Raw genomic sequence first — 16904 nt, 5'->3', positions numbered from 1 at the left:
AGCCCATGTTTGCTGGGCTCCAATGTGCTTCCTCCTACAGTGGCACACCCCTCTGCAGGTGACATGTATTCCCTCTGAGCCACTCCTCGGTGTATTACAGCTGCGCCATTTGGTACAGCCTTACGCTGGCGGGGGTTTTGCGATTCAGTATTATCTGCCTCATTTGCATGGCATTGACTACTAATTCATAGTTACCGCGCCGAACACTGCCGCGACTCCTTGGCAACCCTTGCACCGTGGATGTGGCTTTCCATGCATACTATGGTGTATTGTGGCTGTGAAGCTGATGTGTATTACACTGCTCTTTTATGACATTGTCATATTATTTCATTGTATAGCACCTTCCGCGGACATGTCCTGGGGTTCTGCTGTGAGTTTCTGTGGACATACCATTTATGTTATTATTTACATGTTGTGCATGTTTTCTTTTGACATTCTCTGTGTCTTTCGCCATTGGCATGTGGCAACAGTGTGATACCTGACATTGACAGCCTTCCGTTACTCCTATGTTATGTTTGGGTAAATGTAAACTGTTTTTTTTTGGTTTACATTGCCGTGCCCTTATGCTACGCCTGCGCCACTTCGTGGCTCACTATATGCCTTCATTTGCATGGTGCAACACCGCACATGGGGTGTTTAGCATACCTACGCCGGAGGCGGCGCAAATCCAGTGCACGCCGGTAGTGCACGTGGAATTGGATCGTACCTGAATCGCTCGGCGGCCATATTTGGCGTTGTAACGCCTACGCTATGCGTCCGCCTGGCGCAACATTCATGAATCCTGGGGTGTGACAAAAAAGATTTTATTTATGTGGATAGACAGACCATAATGCAAAACAATGTCAAGTGAAATGTAAGAAATGTGGCAATGCATGACATTCATGGGTAGAATGTGAGGTAGAAATACAAGAAAATGAAAATGAAATTATACAAGAAAAGATATTTAAAAAACATTGTGGAAGAGCACACAACACAAGAAAAAATATAAAAATGGTATTTTAATTTAAGGGGAAGACAAAGAGAAGGAAAAGGAAAAAGAAAGACAGACAGGGAAAACAAGTGGAGAAGAATCAGAGTGGCAGATAATAAAAGGCAAGATAAATTCAATAAGAAAGAGATTAGGGAAAGAAAAAAGAAAATGTAAAATTATAATGGTTAAAGAAAATAATAAAGGAAAGAAAGGTAAGGGATAAGAAAATTATTTTAATAACTTCTATAAAACTGAAAACATCAGCTTTGAATAAGAACAGTATAAAGGATGTTAAAAAAGAATTAATATTTTAGAAAGGCATGGTTTAGTAGATGCTCAAGTAATAGTGTTAGAAGACATTAGAACATTAACAGAAGAAGAAAAGGTGCAAACAGAAAAAACTTTGGAATAGTACTGTTATTTGGAACATAGGCAAAGAAACATGCTCAAGTATATGTATATTATGCCAAGAAAATATAAAAATGTTAGATATTACAATAATAGAACTAGGCCGAATAACAGTAGTGGATATAAGACAGAAAAATATGTATATAGTCTAATAGCTTTATATGCATATGTAACAAAAGAAAGAGAAATATACTGATCCCAAAGAAATTGCCAATATCCTGGTAGATCGATTCAGTGCAAACTTCACCCCCCTCTCGCCCCCCAAAAGGGCCCATCTCAATACGGAAAGATTGCCAAATTCCGGTAATAACGGCCATATTATCATGGAACTTATAAACAAAGACAATGGCAACCTTCAAACATTGGACCCCATGCAGTTTGGGCTCGTGAAGGGCCAATCTTGTCTCCTGAATCTGACTGACTTCTTCAAATCAGTCTCCAGAGCCGTGGACAAGGGTAAGGTGGTCCACACAGCCTATCTGGACCTCACCAAGGTCTTCAACACCATCCCCCACTCTGGAATCAGATAAACTTACTAAGCTGAGCATTAATCCCTACTTCCTTTGATGAGTTGCCAACTGGCTTACTGACAGAACCCACACTATAAAAGTAGCCAACTCCAAATCCAGCCCCAGACAAGTGACAAGTGGAGTACCTCAGAGTTCAGTCCTGGGACCACTCTTGTTCGGCATTTACTTCTCTGATGTACAGGCCAACACTAAGGGACTCTGGCTAACAAAGTTCGCAGATGACTGCAAACTGGAAGCCATTATTGAGCCCCCATATGATGTGGATATTCTACAAAAGGGCCTTATAGAAACAGATGCTTGGTGCAGGCACCATGGGCCCAAGCGCAATGCCAGGAAATGTATAGTTATCCCCTTTGGGAAAAACATGTACCAGTGAATTACCACATAGGTGACAGTACACTAAACACTGAAAGTGTGATAAGAGACTTAGGGACACAGGTGGACAGTGGTCTCAACTTCGATAACCACATCGCCACAACAGTCAGGAAATCCTTCTGTGTGGCATACCTCATCACTAAGGTCTTTTCATCCAGAAAAAGGGAGTTCATAAATATTTATTTATTTACTTATTTTATTTTACATTTGTTGACCGGGAAAATCCGACTGGATACATGTCCATTTTCAGCGGAGGTCCGGGGAGAAAAGCTCCACATTTAACAGTTGGTACATTGTTACATAGATAAAAAATGATATTATATTAGGCAACTATTATAGAATTATAAAAAAGAGAAGCCAGAGATACAGGCATTAATAGTTAAGTATTAATAAATAAAGTAAATATTGTGGGAAGAAATAGCCAGGGAATTGTTATGGCTAAACTTGTATAGGCCCTAGGGCTGGTAGCCTAGTGCCAACCTATGAACCTATGTATAGAGTTGAAGTTAATTGATTGCCGAAGCTCAGGTTATCTCATTAGGTAAAATGATTTATATTAAAAATAAATACAACTATAGTTTACAACTATAGCTGAATTTGTGTGTGTGTGTGTGTGTGTGTGTGTGTGTGTGTGTGTGTGTGTATATATATATATATATATATATATATATATATGTGTGTGTGTGTGTGTGTATTGACATTAAGCAAATGAGGTTAGAAAACTTAGTAGATTGTAATCAGTGTTTGATTATAACCTGGCTGTGTATGCTGGTGGTTGTTAAGTTTTCCTTGGGTAGATTAACTGTAATATATAATTATATTCTAAGATTTATATGTAATGTTAGTTATTCCACCCACCACTGCATATTATATAACTTGGTTAAAAAGCTTTCATTAAGAAATAGAAGAAATATTAAATGGGTTTCTTAGTTCATTAGCTTTATCATGAATTATTACAATTAGCATACTTCAGTTATTCATAAATTATATGAAGAACATTACTACAGCAAGTGTTTATTTATCGTGATCATTTCTAAGGTATATGAAAGTTAAGACACAGAAATATTATGTGTCTACAATGACTGTTCTATTGATTACAAATGTACTACTTGATGTATGTTTATGTCATTTTAAAATGTTAAAACAGTTTTTATTGTTGGAAACCATATCATCATTATTTTATACTGTAATAACTTTGCAACATGCAGATATAATTGTTATATGCAATGTAATAACTCCGCCGTCTATTAAGAGGTTTATAACTTATTGTTACCCCCATTTAAATAAACCTGAGTGAATGAATGAATGAATGAACGAATGAATGAATGAAAGAAAGGCTTAGCAATAAATTTTGGAATACAAAGATTTCATAAATATTTTTATGATCATGTTTTTACAGTAGGGACAGATCAAAAGCCACAGATTAAGCTGTTCAGTGAAAAGATGCTTGTTCCACAAAGATTCACCAACAATATGACACTGGACAGGATTACAGAGATCACATGAATTTAAAATTTGTTACAGACATGTTAAGTATTTTGCTAGTGTTGGTGTTCTCAGTAAGCTGCCAAGTCTGAACAAAGCTTACAGAATTGGACATATCAGAACAAGCATTGATGTTAGATGTTTTGAGCAATACACTACTGCATACAGAGCAAATTAAGCAGATGACTCCCAAAGGTATCATGCTGTTACAACTGTATGAATATATCTTCACCTAAAATAAATGAGCCAAAGTTTATGTAATATTATTCCATAAAACTACCACTAAATGTTGGGATTTTTGTGGATTGTGTGGTTTAGAATCATGAGCTATCAGATGCCCTACGCAGTTAGGCTAAAGAAACTCCAGCTCTACTCAGTTGCTTACCGCCTACTCTGAGGCGATCTGTGCCTGACGTATAAAGCCATGTCCAACCCAGAATTAATGGACATGCTCCACCTCAGGAAATCCAAATCCCTTAGAGCTACACGCTCCAGGGACTTAAACCTCAGCACAGAAATAAATAGGACATGCTGGAGGGACAGACTCATATCCCAGAGGCTCCCCTCACTCTGGAACAAAATCCCAGTCCATGTTAGGCAGAGCCTCTCAATGACCCTCTTCAAGAGAAATCTTGATGCGTGGATGGGAGATCATAGGTTTACCCCTGGGATCTCTTCTGTGTCCCTACTAGACAGAGGCACAGTAAACTAACCTTAAAAGGGCTATCTTCTGTGACCTACTATACAGAGGCATAGTCAACTAATCTAAAAGGGTGGTGAAAGCCAAACATACTCTGGCTAGGCTTATAAATTCCCTAGGGCAGATAGCCTAGTATCAACATATGAACCTATGAAGTCACGTTGTAATACTTACACTTTTGAAACCATCTAATATCAGAGTGACCAGAATAACTTAGCCAAGTCATATCTGCACTGGATCAGGGTGTAGAAAAGAAAGTGAAGAGGTGTGAAGAATGGGAAGTGAACAGCAATTTGTCACTGAATGCACCATGAGAACCCCCTGAGTGCTCATGGTTTATACTGCATGTTGATTATGCTGTGTCTTTCCTTAGAAAGACAGTTCTGGGGGTTGACAGCTGTGTGTGAATATCTATATGAAGAATTCTGCTACTTAGTATTCATTCATTCATTCATTTTCAGTACCTCATTTACCTTATTCAGTGTTGTTGGATAGCTGTTGTGTATCTCAGCAAAAAACAGGCATAAGACAGAAAACTCAGTCCTAGGTAGGGAACCCAGTCCACTGCAGGCCACAAACACATGTACACACACACACAAACACACACACACACACACACACACACACACACACACACACACACACACACACATTCATGTGCGCACACAGGATCACTACTAAATCCCGAATACTTACATTACCGAAGACCAGAATCCCAAGACCAGATACCCAAAAGACGAGAAGACCGGAAGACCAGAAGTGCGAAATTTGAAATACCGAACACTACACTAAACATACCCCACACACATACCATACAGACACCTTCACCCAATACACAAACACACAAACCTACACTACAGAAAAGAAGGGGGGAGCCCCCTGCACCCCCATGTGGGGGGCTGCACCCCCACAGCCCCCCTATTTAAATATTCTAACTCCAAGGTCGCACTATACAGACAAACACACGAAAACACCACCACACACCTACATTCCCCACACACAAACACATCACAGTCACAACACACACTAAAGCCCCTAACCAACACAACCAAACATAGATACTTACCTAACCTCATGACATCTCCATAATTCGCAATTTTGAAATTCACACTTCTGGTCTTCTGGTTTTCTTTTCTTTTGGGTATCTGGTCTCGAGATTCCGATCTTCGGTAATGTAAGTATTTGGGATTTAGTAGTGATCCCGCGCACACACACATACACAACTCATGCACACCTATGAGTAATTAAGGGTCTCTTAAAATCAGCTATTCGTGTCTTTGGGATGTGACAGAAACCAGAGACTTTTGTAAAAACCCAATCACACTCTGCTCAGACAGTATCTCAGCTGGGAACCAAATCAGAGATTTAAGTACTAAAAGGCACCAACAGCCCCTTTGAGACTGTGGCAAAGTGTTAGCATAAACAGCAATCCAGAAATTTTAGATCTGATAATGCAGTCCTGCTTTACAGGAGTGGAATGCACAGATATAATTCAACATGTAACTACACCTTCATTTTCATACTTCAGCTAATGGCCTGATAGAAAAGGATGTATATACTTTGAAAGAAAGAACAGAGAAAATTAAGGAAAGACTATGGAGAAAAAAGACCATCATATTTCCCCTTCATTTAAAGGATTAATTCTCAGACAGCAACAGGTTTATCTCCAGCAAAAATGTTTATGTCAGAAAGACTGACATCTGCAGTTGATTTGCTCTTTTACCAGATTTGAAAGCAAAAATACATAAAAGGCAGTAGACTCAGAAACCGAATTGAGATAACTATAAAGAAAAAAATCTTAGAAACCTCACAACTGGGAAAGAACTGGATCCTCCAGATTACTATGACTTGTTAAGGAGTTGTGTGTTATACTCTGGTTATTGGCCATAGCTCATCTGTGAGATGAACCGTCAATGAAATCAGACCCAAATTCTCAGGGGCTGAGCCAACAGTTTGAGAACTTGAAAACAGAATGAGGATTTGGTGAGTGACACAGGTTCCCACTTGCTTTCTTCCAGAGACCTCTGTTGTATCTGAAGAAGTTGCAGCTGACAAGCTAAGCCTGCACTCGAGGTTGCCAAAGCCTGTGAAAATAACTAATTTATGAAGAAACAGAAGTTCATGATCTTTCAATGTGTCCATTGCCAGGTCACCTAGACATCCTGCTCATGAAAGGTTTGCCCCTTCTACATTCATACATACATATATTTCAGGCACAGGCAGTAATGCTCTTCCAGCTTACCAATATACTAAAACAGTCATTTCCATAATAAGTATCTATGTTGCTCTTAAAAGTATCTAAAATAGTGCCTTTTTAAATATAATTTGTTAGTCTATTCAATGCATCAGCTACTCTCACAGAGAACCAATTAACACATCCCTCATTTGTATATAATCATATGCATATGTTGTTTAATGATCCCTATTACTTTCTGATAACCCTAAACATTCCCAGAGGTACTTGTCTGTAAATGCCTTATATACATGAATAAGTTTTCCTCTTAAATATCTAAATAAGACACTGTAAAAGTTCAGATATTTTAATCTTTCGTAATTACTTAAATTTTCACATCCGTAGATACCCTTGATATACGTGGGTCTATATTAAATCAGCGAATGCTTAAAAAAAGCGAACGCTAATTTTCTCGACTCCATGTAAGTCAAAGCTTACAATCCCAAACACTTAGAACAGCGATATTTTTCCAAGGGGAAAAAAAAATCGCTGTTCCACAAAAGAAAAAAAAAACTTGAAAACATTACATAAAGTGGGGGGCTTTGCCCCCACACCCCCTACTTAAATTTACCAACTCTGAGATTGCACTACAGTGATGAAAATGGCAAAGTAATGGAGGCGGGGAAGAGATTTCTTTCCCAGGGAAGAAATCGCTTATATGCCATTTCAGTATTTTGCAGTTTCGTGCTTTCAAGTTCGATCAAGACGCATTTGAAAAAATGTGTCTTCAATCATATAATAGGAACCCGATATACATCACTGTTTGTATGGAAATATGAATGTTCTCATTGTGTCTGCCTGAGTTTTCTCTGAGTACTCTGGTTTTCTTCTACCTTCCAAAACTGGTTGACTGGCTACAGTTAAAAAATAATAATAATAAACATTTTTTATGGACAATGTATTTATTTTTGATTCCCAAAACCTACTATCACCATCAATCCTTCTCCTTGATGACTCCATTAATCATTGTTCCTCCCAGACTGACAGCTGACTAGCCCATTTAATTCCCTTAACAACAAAAGTCAGGTGCTAAGACTGGTACTCTCATCGGCTGCAAGGCTTGGAGATTTTTTGGTATACGAGCATAAGTCCCTTCCCTAGGGTTGCCACCTTTCCAAATGGCCAAAGTGGGACATTTGTGCTACAAACATCAGATTTTGCAGGGCAAAACATACCCACGGCCAGTACAAAGGACAGAACTGCAGTTGTTTGCCTGAATAAAAGTTTATTCTTGTAGCATTTTTGTTCCTTATTCTGTTTTGTATAACATTTAGGTGTTTCAGATACAGAATAACTGTTTTATGCAACTATTACATACAATATAGAAAATACTTTTGTCCTAAAATCTCAGGACATTTGCCATTTTCTCACAATATTTTGCAGAACACAACTGCCCAAAGAGGGACTGTCCCTCGCAAAGTGGGACAGGTGGTAACCCAACCCTTCCCTGACCACAAACATCTTTCACAACAGCTTACCATAAGTAGACTACATTTACTTCTATATAACCTCCCCAGTCTGACTCATCAAGCAATGCAAGCATAGTCACTCACGTTTTCCCAGTGGACCAACCTGTGGCCCTCTCCCAAACTGTGGTCCCTCTCCCTGAGATGAGTGAGCTAACTATTGCTACTGTTTTCCACCTCCCAGCAAACTCCATAACATGCTGTAAATACTCTTGCAGCTCAGGTCATAGCTTGAGAAGGTCTATGAAAGTCCAGTTCACTTAACCAGCTCACACATGAAGAAATCAGATAAAAATGATAACAAGAATGTGCTACATAGCACTAAAATCTTGTCCTTGGAAGACAGGAACCATCCTCTCTGGGTTCACTGAGGGCCTGGTAATATAATTAGAGCTTCTTATTTTGAAAATGACATTGTGACCTTGACATGGTAAGCTAAGATGTTGCTCCTAATACATCTTGTATAGTGAAATATATACCACATTCTATTTTTTAAAGATATTCTTTTGAATTAGATTCTTGTCTGTACTAAAAAAATTAAACTTACCATGGAATTTGTAGCATAAGAAACAGAGGGTGCAGTATTTTAGATATTAAATGATTAATGCAGAGCTGTAACAAGGGAATTTTGTGCGTTGGGCATCACACTGATTTACATCCTCCACCCCCATGAACTTTTAAAACTAAGTTTGATAACTTATAATCAAGTAGCCATTACTGAGACTGCTTATTATGCAACTTGCAAACTGTAAAACTTCTATTTTTATATGGTAAAAAGTATTTTGTGCATTATATAGACTATTTTTTCTTTACTTTACAATGATGTGTATACTCTGATCTCTTGTTTTAATATATTTGCATTGCATACACATTTCTGTTGTGTACAGTGCATACCATTCACAGGATGCTGACAGTTATGCAAATTGTTATGTGATGTCACTGGACTATATATTAACATACCTTTTGGCACTATACATAACAGTCCATTACACTGATATATCGGTACCACTAAATGTCTGGAATGTATTGATGTTATAAATACTCTCTGCTTAATACAGCAGTATATGTAAGAGCACTGGTGGTTTGTATTGCTGATGTTTTACTAATGTTGCTACTTTTCTGCAGTTCCTCCTACTCTTGACCTTCTAGTTAACTTCTCACATGTTCTCCTAATTAGTGGAATTTGTGGTAGCTATGCTACAAGTGATCTATCTGTTCAACAACCTAATATGTACCCATGAATCTACGAACCTATAAGTGGGACCTCCAAATCACTGGTCAAAGCAAACACATACAACTTCAGCATCCATTTCCCAGACAACAAGTGCCTCTTCAGCACTAGAAGTGGAACTAAAATTGGTGGAGGCACCCTTGTCCTAATGAATAGCAATCTAAGAGTGACCCTTCTAGGGTAAAGCACATTAAAAGACATGTGTGTACCTAACTGTTAAGCTGTAAAAATGCATAACAACAACTCTAATACTATTTTTCTTGGAATTAGCTACCTACCCCCAAACATACCTCAAAAATGTGAAACATTTACTCTCCCAAATCCTTCAAATACTACACATAAAAAGACATCATTATTATAGCAGGAATTAACTTAACCTTCCTTAATTATTCCAGCACTGATGCAATGATATCCTGTAATCTTGGAACTAACCAGTTAATAAAGATGCCTACAACACCAAACTTAAAATCTGTTAACCACTCCTTCCAAGAACTACAAATAACCAATATACCAAACAAAATCACATACATCCAAGTCCTACCACCCCACCCTTACTGATTACCACCCCAATACACTCACCCAATAATATAAAAAGTAAAAATGCCCACCCATGTTGACAATCTTCAGTCCCAACCCCCCCTGCCACACACATTCACACACACACACACACACACACACACACACACACACACACACACACACACACACACAAATCTCAGTGTGAAGACAGGATCTTTCTAAAAACCTAGTAACATCTCAAAGTAGCATAGGCTCTAACACATTCACTTATACAGCTACAAAACAAATGCTGCCCCAGAGTAACCAGACTACTTAACAATAACCAAAAACAGTGATCTACCAAGAATTCAAAGCTCTCTACAAATTAAAGGATGCACATTGGCAGCAGCAGAAAACAACTACCTTCCACAAAAGATAAGGAAAATTCCTTCACTTGAGAAACTTTGTTAAAATAGCAGCTAAAAGGCACAAATACAGCTTCATCAGAGTACAACAAAATGCTCTCAAAAATAATCAAAAACAAATCTGGGATCTTGTCATCCCGATCACTGGACACACTCACAATAAAGACACATTAAAGGAAGACACTATCCCCATTACCTCAGGCTCTCTCTGTCTGGCAAATATTCTTAAAGACTTCTTATGATTTCTCCCACCCTATACTCATCCATATTTACTCACTTGACTTTGTCAACCAGTTAGCTGTCCACTTCTGTAAATGCAAAAACAAAACCCTAAAAAACTTATGGCTGATCTCTGTACTGCCAGTATTTAGAAATATTTTTGAAAAACTACATTTTTTCAGTTAGACAACTACATTAAAAAATACAATACCCTATTACCTCACCAACATGGACTTTAGGCAGGATAGTTCACCTCAGCTGCACTATACATACTAACGTATGATAATCTCCATAACACATATAAAGTACTTATAACAGATGCAGCATTTATTTATATCACTAATGCCTTTGACTCTTACTAAACTCTTTAACTAGAGCCAGAATTAGTACAGGTACCCCCTTGGTTCAAAAACATGCTGAATGACAGATGCTTTATGGTTCAAATAGGTAATATTTCCTCTTACCGCCTGCCAAAAGTATTACCCAGGAATAAGTTCTTCCACCCTAGTTTTCTCTCCTTTCATCAATAAAATTCCATAAGACCTTCCAAAAAAACAACTTTCCTCTGCATGGATGATATACTCATGTACAAAGCTAATTTCAATCCTAGTACAATCAAGTGACAGCTAAAGAAAAATCTCAACCACCTTGCCATATGTCTCACACAAAGCAAACCCATTGTATATACTAAGAAAATAAAACCCATGATTTCTGAGACCACAGAAAAAAATTTTCTGGTACTACAATAATGCAAAAAACAAAACTGTAAACCATCCCATACACATGGCTTGGCCAATATCCTAATTCCAATATTGTGTTATAATAAACTCTAAAATCAACAAATGGTTATTCTAGGCAAAAAGAAATCACACTTCCTACCACAGAGAGAGATGAATGGTGACAGAAAAAGGTGTTCCACTTACCCATCTCGAAAACAGTGTACCCATATTATCAAATGTAACCAAGAAAAACTTAACCTCTCCTGCAAACAACAGTCGACACCATATGTAGATTCATAAATCTGGCCTGACAAAGATAGCATCACTGTTCTGTTCTGGAAAAGGCAAAACAGCTTCTCATTAAACAATGCTGTACTTCAATGATGGCTTTCCTAACATACAAAAAAGTGAACACAGAATAATTCAATGTATTTGCAAGGAGGGTCACTAAAAGGTCTCCCACTTATAATCTTAGATTCTTACCTACCACCTCAAAATCCCTTAAACAGGTATCACTCTGCTGATTATAGTTTCTCATCAGTGGTCCCCCCATTTGGGAATCATTACTAGTACAACCAAAATCCATTTTGCCATTCAATACATTCTGAGACAAACATAAACAAATTCTTATTTAAGGAAGCCACATGCAAATGATTTTCAGATATAAACTTTACCCTGCCCCTACATGGTATGTTATTAACTCCTACTCCTAATAACTTCTTTCTTCAGCAACGAAACTGTCACTGTTCTTTCTCCCTTTCTGATTACCTCCTTCCAAATACCACTCATTCCAGTAAAAGCTACCCTTCCTTCCTCTACCCTCTATTCTTCCCAGACTCTAGCCTACTCTCGAAAAACACACCCTAATTACACACTTGAAAATAAATGTTCCTATTTTCAGGCCTGATTTACCCTTGCACATGATATACCTATTTCTGGATGGGTCCCTATTTTTAAGCTGGATGTACCTTTTCACAATTTTCTGAATCCCTCTCATCTCACATTATTTTTGAAGCTGTCTAGTACACAGAACACCACACTACAAGACCAACATACTAGTGTCATCATTAATTTAAAGAAAGAGAACACACATCTTACATCTTCCCATTTCAACACTAAAAACAAATGACCTTCTGTCATAGAATTTTGCAATACACTTTATTAAAGTCTATAGATTTTACACTGTCTTGTTTCATAATTTTCTTACATTTTCTATAATCTTTGTTACTCTCTCTTTTAAATGTTTCTGAGTAGCATCCCACATTCCTACTGGAAGTGGGAAAAGTTATGTGGTATTTGGTATTTAATATTTATTCTAGTTAGATGTGCAGGTTTTTGGCTGGATGGCCTTTCTACCTATTTTAATGGCTGCAGGTTGAGAGGTATGTTTCCACACTATGTACACAGACTACTACTACTCTTTAGCTTCTGTTCCTTTACTTCTTCCCTGTACCCTTCACTACTCAGGTTTTATATTCCGTGATAATGGTGGAAATCCCATCGTATGAGACCTTCAGATTCTATAAGAGATCATTTCATAGATAATTATTGTTTTTTTTTCCTTTTTAAGTTTTGATTATAACTCTAAATATTGGATAACTGGTTAGAATTGAATAGTGTCTTCTTGATTACTTTGTTGTCTTTCCTGGGCCAAGTCTGAAAATGGTCCATTTAGATCAGCATTCGACCCTAGTCAACAACTGAAAATAAAACTGAATAAAACAAAAGTTATGATAGTTAGCTCGTAAGCTATCAAGTGCCAGACTTTGGTTATTTTTAAAATTAGTTTACAGAAACTATCTTTAACAATAACAGAGGTTTAGTGGCTAATTTAAAAGCTGTCTAGCAAACAATTATGATTACAATTCTTTACAAATAGTTAAATTGTCAAACTTTCAGCACCTCCTACAAGATGGGATCCAGTACAGGTGGCCCATTCACCCCACTCTTCGTACAGCACTTTATTCTAAATAGAGACTGGACCCTCATCATAAGTTCCCCACCCCACACTCCCCGCTGAGACAGGTGAACAGGAATTGGCTTATTATTCTTCCCCTTCCACCTGCTCCAGCAGTCCTATGTCACTAAGTGAAACTGGATTATCTAGGTCGCAGTTTTTTATCTGTCTATGTGACAGAAATAGCTGACTACCATAGATATTCAATGTCACTGTTTACTAAGATTGTTTGGCTGGAGGACCACTAGGACAGCACCAATTGCACAGGCATAATTGGTATAAAATACACTGATGTTCACTTTTGGAAGACGGATTTTATTAAATGGGCTCTGAAATATAAGTAACGTGGTTAGCTAATAGGGGTGCATAAAATATATTCAGCACATATCAAAAAGAAGTGCATCCTCAAAGAAAAAAATGAATACATGGCAAAAGCATGCCATTTCATAAGCAGGAAAACATGCCGCATTGTACATTGAACAGATATTACCATACATCCAGGATTCTAAAGCATGAGCTTATGAATCACAACAGGCTGAGAATGGTGCAATATCTGTTCTGTTCATGTCACAACACATATTGCAGGTTTGCCTTTATATACAATTTGTATGAACTCCTTGCCTGTGAAAAATAAAAAAGAAGGAAGCTCCTAGGCAGAAAGGGATGGCACCACTGCAACACTGACTAGGTGTTCTAAGGTTTATATAAAGCAGAACAATCTGAGGAAAGACAGTAAGTTACAAATCTTTCATGGCTACATTCATGATAGTCTTTTTACCTGTATTACAAAATTGTCAGAGATATTTTGAACTCTTGACCGTGAATACAGGATGTAGAAGGGGCTATTAATTCAGTAGAGATATATATATATATATATATATATATATATATATATATATATATATATATACATGATACCATAAAAATTATGGATTAAGGATACTGAATATGTCAATTAGTTCATCATTATGTATCCGCAGAAACAAGTACAGCACCCTGAACTGATGTTGGCAAGACTGACACATTATTTCAAGTGCATATAGCAATATAAAAATATATGAGGTTATCAAGTACCTTGCATATCTTGTCATCTCATTTGTATATGTCATCTGAATGCCACCCTCATAGACAAATGATAAACTATGGTTCATATTCCAAGAATTTCCTTATAGCTCGACTTAAGCCTCAACACACTAGACACATTGCATACCACCTGATTTATATCATCCATCCAGAGTCTTACCATCAAATGGAATACTCATTCTGTTTGAGTATCCATTAAATGAAGAGAGACCCACAGTTTTGTGTGATGCAAACCAATATCTCTCTGAAACTGGATGTAACCTTATGACATAACAGAGCTGCTGAGTTAATTCAGATATGTGGAAGCAATTTATAGGTATTCATATGGTATCTCTAATGTATATACTCATGTAACTTGTCTTAATAGAGTGCTATGTACTCTCAGCTGTAACTACTTTTGTGTGAGAATTAGAGAAGGCACATGCAGTTTTCATAAACAGCACAATTACTAATATTCAGACATATATGGATAGATAAAAAAGTGTTCATAGGTTCATAGATTGGTACTAGGCTATCAGCCCTAGGGCCTATACAAACCTAGCCATAACAATTCCTTGGCTATTTCTTCCCACAGTGTTTACTTCCCTGGACCCCTGTCTAGCAGGTTGACTGATGTGATCCCCAGGGTGAATTTCCTATCTCCCATCCAATCGTCAAGGTTCCTTTTGAAGAGGGCCAAAGAGGCGCTCTGCTTGACATGTATGGGCAGTCTATTCCAAAGTCTGGGGAGTCTCTGGGTCAGGAACCTATCTCTTCAGCATGTTTTGTTCATTGTGATGACAAGGCTTAGATCCCTGGAGCATGTGGCTCTGAGGGATTGGGATTTCTTTAAGTGTAGCATGTCCAGCAGCTCTGGGTTTGACATGGCCTTTTATGTTAAGCAGAAATCACCTCTGAGTAGACGATATGCGACAGACTATAGCTGGAGTTTATTTAGACGGTCAGCATACGGCATCTGCTTTAGGCCTGTGATTCTTTTAGTGAGGTATTTCTATGGCCTTTCCAATTGTTGCAGATGTTTCGAGAGGTACATACCAAACTGGGGCATTGTATTCTATAATGGGTCTAATGAGGGATGAGTACAGTGGGGCAATGACCTCCTTTTTTCTGGATGAAAAGCCCTTAGTGATGAGGTGTGCCACATAGAAGGATTTCCTGACTGTTGTGGCGATGTGGTTATCAAAGGTGAGACCACTGTCCACCTGTGTCCCTAAGTCTCTTATCACACTTTCAGTATTTAGTGTACTGCCACCTATGTGGTAATTTACGGGTACATGTTTTTCCCAAAGGGGATAACTATACATTTCCTGGCATTGAGCTAGAGCGGTTTACCTTGGGAAGCTGCAACAAACGTTCATTTGCATTTAAAATGTTTCAATGTATGCTCTTGGTGGTAGTGCATTCATGTTTCTTTGTATGCATCGTATTGGTGGTAATACATTCATGTTTCACTGAATCTGAATGCCTGTAACAAACATACTCCAGATCCCGAGTTCTGTTGCCCTTCTAAATTCTGATTGCATACTGGAGGTTGCCTTTCTATTATTAAAACTGCCATTTTTCATACAGTTTCAAGCCCTTGTTTTCCACCATTCATGGGCTATAAAGGCTGACAAACAATTTTATGACTGCTTCCTGCTAGCACCAGGAGTTATAGCTGAGTCAGGATACCAGACTGAGAAACTTGAATGTTTTAACACTAACAGTACAGGGATGTGGGAAAATAACAGCAGATTTGACCTTAATGGTTTGAGAATATAGTTATACTGGATAAGCAGATAGCAACCCTTATTAGAACTAAAACATCTCAAAATATGCAGCTGAACATCAGTGTGTATACACTAACAGTGCAGGGATGTGGGAAAATAACAGCAGATTTGACCTTAATGGTTTGAGAATATAGTTATACTGGATAGGCAGATAGCAACCCTTATTAGAACTAAAACATCTCAAAATATGCAGCTGAACATCAGTGTGTATACCAGGACAATATCCCAGACTGCGTTCTACACAAACTACAGAATGAACTGGCACCCCACCTAAGTACCATGTTCAATCATAGCCTCACCTCAGGCTTTGTTCCCACTGAATGGCGCACAGTGACGGTTATCCCACTCCACAAAGGTGGAGCCACCACGGACCCCGGGAACTACCGCTCCATTAGCCTAACGAGCCTGGTCTTAAAGGCCATGGAACATATCATCATGGAACTTATAAACAAAGACATTGGTAATCTCCAAACTCTGGACCCCACCCAGTTTGGATTTGTAAAAGGCAAATCATGTCTCCTAAACCTGACAGACTTCTATGAAGCAGTCACCAAAGCTGCAGATGATGGTAAGGTGGTTCACACAGCCTATCTAGGTTTCACCAAGGCTTTTGACACCATTCTCCACACTGGCATAAACTGATAGTGATAAACTCACTAAACATGGTATAAATCCCTGTGTCACAAGATGGGTTGCCAACTGGCTCACTGACAGAACCCACACTGTGAAAGTAGCAGATTCCAAATCCAACTTCAGACCAGTGACAAGTGGAGTACCACAGGGTTCAGTCCTGGGTCCTCTCCTGTTTGGTTCTACTTTTCTAAAGTACAGGTTAA

This window comes from Protopterus annectens, chromosome 7.part1, assembly GCF_019279795.1.
Source record: "Protopterus annectens isolate FY-2018-M chromosome 7.part1, PAN1.0, whole genome shotgun sequence".
Taxonomy (NCBI): Eukaryota; Metazoa; Chordata; order Ceratodontiformes; family Protopteridae; genus Protopterus; species Protopterus annectens.
The sequence above is the reverse complement of the archived record's forward strand: the minus strand, read 5'-3'. Positions refer to the sequence as shown.